The 5049-nt window shown below is 47.4% G+C and overlaps 1 protein-coding gene and 1 long non-coding RNA gene across 10 annotated transcripts in view; one reads left to right on the top strand and one right to left on the bottom strand.

Annotated features, from left to right (window-relative positions):
- Window positions 1-978: 978 nt before the first annotated feature.
- LOC112481884 lies at window positions 979-2619 on the bottom strand. The gene is made up of 2 exons (XR_003047087.1): window positions 2014-2619; window positions 979-1080 (listed from the first exon to the last, which is right to left on the bottom strand). It is a non-coding gene; the product is annotated as an uncharacterized LOC112481884 (long non-coding RNA).
- A 144-nt stretch (window positions 2620-2763) lies between these two features.
- ZNF384 (zinc finger protein 384) overlaps window positions 2764-5049 on the top strand; it is an 18913-nt gene continuing 16627 nt past the window's right edge. For 5 of the 9 annotated variants that reach the window (XM_025048709.1, XM_006914636.3, XM_025048710.1 and 2 more), the window contains exons 1-2: window positions 2898-3145; window positions 4022-4081. The gene's annotated coding sequence lies outside the window, so the exon portion shown is untranslated. The other 4 variants (XM_025048707.1, XM_025048708.1, XM_025048712.1 and 1 more) reach the window with 4 other exon arrangements.

The following is a 5049-nucleotide window of genomic DNA, read 5'->3' as shown; positions in this document are numbered from 1 at the left end:
GAAAGTCAGATGGGAGACAGAGGAGAAAGGAGAAATCCTAGTCTTCTGAGTTGTCCTAAAGGAATTACCCCAAAGTAAATCACATTGTTACACTAACCAGAAAGAGTCCTGAGGCCACAGGGAACAGATCCTAACTTTTCTCTCCAATAGAGTTGAAACTGAAAATATGGGGCCTTAGGAAGTCCTTAGAAAACTGCAGAGAGCAGAGAGTCACTGCATAGTGACATACCGAGAACATAAACAATGGCCATACTACTCCTTCGGTTCTTGGAGGCTGCACATCATAGGCACTACTGGGACCAGTGTTTCTCATCACTGTGCTTTCTTCCGCTTCCTGATCTGTGCATCAAATGACTCAGCCAGGCTTCTCTTAAGCATTTTTTCTGGAATGCTTACCATTGTAGCTCAGACCAAACCAGGGAATGGGGAAGCCCCCAGGAGGAGGGATCTCCCAGGCAGAGAGCTCAGGGCGTGGAAGTGATTCAAGATGGTAACAGTGCGCCAGCTGGAAAACCCCAGGCTAAAATTAACAGCCCTCCTCCCCCTACGCCCCACATTTATCTCTCTAAAGCTTTTCTTTAAGGAGTTCATGGAACTTAAACCTTGCTTCTTATAACAAGCGCAGGAGCAGGGCTGACAGTTGGAGACACTGAGGCCCGGGGGTTGCCACTTAATGCAAACCAAATAGAATAAGAGGAGTACCAGGACTTATAGTGATTACTACTATTTTGCTCCCACTTTTCTTTCTCAGCCCCCAAAGTCAAGGTTTCTTGAATCATCTATCTCTAACTCATGTCATGCAGCAACTAGGTCTGGTCACATCTGAGTCCTTAAGATCCTTATCCTGCCAACTGTTGCTACTGGGTTAACACAGACTGCGTGCAGAGCCCAAAAATGTGATAAAAAGAGTACTTTATAAAACATATGAACAAAAAAGTTAGAAAGATACAATTATAAGCCAAAGATTCATATCTTCTATTTAAGTAATTAAATTAAGCATTTATTTTTAGGTGTTCTTTGCTACTTTCTTGCTGTGTCTTTGGGAAAAATCACTTAGATCTTCAGTCTTCTTTTCATTATCTGTAAAACGGGCATCACAGTTATTTCTATTAGGGTTATTTCACTCTCTAAGCAAGTGGTTGTTACTGTTAATAGGAGGCACTTTGATCCTGTGTCTGTCAAAACAGCTGAGTCCAAAGGGATTTGGGCCAGATCAGGGTGCAGGCCAGTGGCAGCATTCATTTACTCAAATAACATACAGTAAATACTCTCCCTTACCCACAGGGGATATGTTCTAAGACTCCCCAGTGGTTGTCTGAAACCTCAGGTAGTACTGAACCCTACATATACTATGTTTTTTTTCCTGTACATACATACTTTTTTGCTTAAAGGAAGCACTTTCCAGCTTTTGAATTGCCAGCATCACTATTCTTGTGCTTTGACACCACTGTTAAGAATAGTAAGGGTTACTTGAACACAAGCACTGTGATACCTCAACAATTAATCTCATAACTGAGATGGCTACTAAGTAACCAATGTATAGGGAGCGTATACATCTTAGAGATGGGGGACAAAAGGAGGAGTCACATCCCAGGCAGCGTGGGATGATTCTAAATTTCAGAACGCTATGCAGAATGGAATATAATTTAAAACTTATGAATTGTTTATGTCTGGAATTTTCCATTTAATATTTACGGGCCACGTTTGACCAGGGGTAACATAAACCACAGAAAGTGATAAGGGGGTATTACTGTATAGTTATTTAGCATCTACTATGTGCTCAGCAAAGCGGTGGGAAGGATACTGTGTATGAGATAGCTTCTTCCCTAAGAAGCTGATGACCTCATTGAGGAGTCAAATATATGAAACAGTTAAAACAGCAAGAAAAGGTACAGCAAAATGCTGTGGGAATTCCAAGAATAGGGCCATTAAGGGTTGGAGCAATCAGGGAAGGCTTCCTGAAAGAGTTCATATTGTGTAAATTTATGCAACAAACATCTACCAACCACTTACTAAGTCCAGGCTCTGAGGATACAGCAGCAAACAATTCAAAGTCCTTGCCCTCATGGAGCCAATATTCTAGTGGGAAGAGGTGGACGGCAAACAACATATCAGGTAGGGATGAGTGCCATGTTTAAATGTGAAGCAGGATGAGACAGTGATAGCTATAAAAACAGCAACCAAAGCAAAAAGAATAAGGGGTGTGGTCAGGAACGGATCAGATTTTGATGGCTAGAAGTTAATAGTTACTCTTCAGGCTTAAGCAGGGATCTCAGAACACTTCTGATACATCCAGCACTTTCCCGCACATTCAAAGCATTGAGACATTCTTAAGAGTACAGTATAATAAAAAAGAACGGTAACTGCCTATTTCCCCTGAGGGAAGGGAAATGGGACCGTAGACTTTAAGAATCCATACCTCCGCTCATACCTTGATACATAATTCATGAACCTGTCGCGTTGCCACCCTCCCACTTCCCCAGAAGTCCCTTCCGGAAGCCCGCGGCCGCACTTCCGAAGGTTCAGCTTTGCCCTTAGCAGAACCCGCCTTCACTTCCGTTGTGGCGTCACATCCACAAAGTGTTGTACCTCGTCCAAGGGCAGAAGCCACTTCCGCCCCTCCTTGGCGTAACTTCTGCCCTGACTAACCTGGAGCCCTAGCGGCGCCGGATGCGCGCTACCACTCCCGGAAGTGACTCGACCTTTGCATTCCCCCTCTTCCCCATTGCCGCTCCCCCTACATTACTATTTCCCTCCCTCCCCCCCTTTTCGTTTCCGGCGCTCCCGCCTTCTCTCCGCGGCGGCTTAACTCGGAGCTAGTGGGGGGAGGGAGGGAGGGGGCGTGGAGGAATTGGGGTTCTCGGGAGCACGAGCGGCAGCACCACTTCCGGGTGAGTGTTAGGGGAGGGCGGGCAGGAGGGGGCCACCCACTGCCTGGCGCCCCCGCCCCGCGGGTGTCTCGCGCGCACTCCGTGCGTATGAGTGTGTGGGTCTGTCTCGCGCCTAAAGTGCGTGCCCGCGCGGTCCGCCGCGCGCTCCCCGTCCCCTCACCCCGTCTCGGTCCTCCCACCCCACTCGGCTCCCTCCTCTCTCAGCCAACGCCGCCCCTCCCGCGCTCTGGCGCCGCCGCAGCCGTCGCCGCCGGGTGAGTCTCACACGGCTGCAGCCGGCGCGCTCTAAGCTCTCCGCTCCTCCCCCCTCCCCTTTTCTCGGGGGGGCGAGAAAGGGGGGGTCCTCGATGTGACTGTATGTGTGTCCGTCCCGGAACCGGAAGTGGTTGTGGAGGAGCGGGCGATGGGGAGGAATGGGGGGGCTTAGGGGGCGGGTGTCTATCTGGTGGGTGGCAGAGTTCAGCTCCCTGGAGAAGGAGGAGGGACGTCCCAAAGGGTCTTTGAGGAAGGGGTGGGGGGTGTCGACATCAGGAGAAGGCTCCCAGGAGCTGTCTCAGGGAAGCGAGGGTTTTGGGGGGACAGCTAGGGTCTCCAATAGATAGATCACTGTGCAGGCTGAGGGAGATACTTCTTGGCGTAAGGCCTTGGATAGGCAAGGGCGAAGTCCTCACAGAAGTGTGTGTGGGGGGAACCAGAGGAAGTGGCTGGGTCTGAACTGGCACTGTGCCTGACACAAGGGCTTGTGCATCCCCTCAGTCCTGAGCTTTGCCTTTTAAGCCAATCATCAGGGCGCAGGGACCCTTCTCTTCTTACAACTCTTCTATTCTCTGACCCCTGATTACCTGTGGCCCTGGGGAACGAAAAACCAGTGTCTGAGCCCAGGAGTGGGACCCAAACACTGATGATACAATTCATCTTAGTTCTTAGGAATTGGCTTTATTTCCCTTGTATCCATATAGGGGGTGACACTGCACTCCTGTTAGTATTTCCTTTCACCTTTGGATTGTTGGTTGGGGTTCTGCCTGCATCTCCCACTAACTACTGACAGTCAAAGAATTCCTGAGGTCCTCCACAGTTCTCTGGTGGCTGCACCCTCGCTGGCCCCTGTAACCAAGATAATTTGTTTACAGAAAGTTCAGGAGCCCTGGAAAGGAGAAAGAATAAAACAACAGGAGGAAGAGAGAGAGAGGGTAAGACAATTTTGGGTTAATGGTTTTTCTGTTTTGGGGGGAGAAGGGGTCATAATAAAATGGGCTTTAGGTGGGGACAATATGATAGAAATTTTCAAGTAGTAGCAATTATAATACTGATGTTTGCTATGGGAGAAAAGTTAGCCTCTTCTTAGTGTCTCTTGGGGGTACCCAGAAGGTTTTGTGGAAAAAGTTGACTCTGTACCCCATCACTTTCCATTCCCACCAATACTCACCAGAAATGAATTGTGAAATGCTCGAGTGAAATCACCTAAGTAGTGTTGCGTTGTGTCCAGAGGAGAAATTTATTCTAATTTGGGGACAAATGGGCCCTAGTCGCCAGTATAGGCCCTATAGCACAGCTTATAGAATTGCTTTTCTGTATTTGGAACAAGGAGAATTTAGTCTGGGGATTGTATTATAAATATTACAGTGAAATGTTTGAAGTGTATCTGATGAGTGATTAGAATCTCAGGGTTATTTGAATTTAATGTGACAAGGTAAAGTTTTCAGGAAAAAACTAGTTTTTAGGTAGTTTGAAGTAAAGTTAATAAAACTGTATGGAGTGGACTCCAGAAGTATGTCTGGAAGAATTCAAAATATGACGCTCAATGATGATAGAGTTTCAGATAGCCTGAAAAAGACAGTGTATGATCCAAAACGGTCTGAGTTCAGAGCTTATAAACCTAGAGGTGTTGGGTGTTCTAAGACCCAATTCCAGGCTGCTTTATAAAATGTATTGCCCATAGGTTTCTGAGCCAAGTTGATTAAATATTAGGTGCATATCTTTCCTCCAGCCTCCCCCCCCCCACCCTTTTTTTTTCTCTGCCTCACATTGCCTGGACACATCATTTATAGTGGAATGGGCAGGGCAAGAGAAACTAGTGTCTTCTTCCCACAGAGTACAGGGTATGATGGTCCAGTGGTGCCCAGGGTTGAAGTTGCTGGCCCACATTGCCAGCTGTGTA

The sequence above is a fragment of the Pteropus alecto genome, unplaced genomic scaffold, assembly GCF_000325575.1.
Source record: "Pteropus alecto unplaced genomic scaffold, ASM32557v1 scaffold94, whole genome shotgun sequence".
NCBI classification, from domain to species: Eukaryota; Metazoa; Chordata; class Mammalia; order Chiroptera; family Pteropodidae; genus Pteropus; species Pteropus alecto.
The sequence above is the reverse complement of the archived record's forward strand: the minus strand, read 5'-3'. Positions and strand labels throughout refer to the sequence as shown.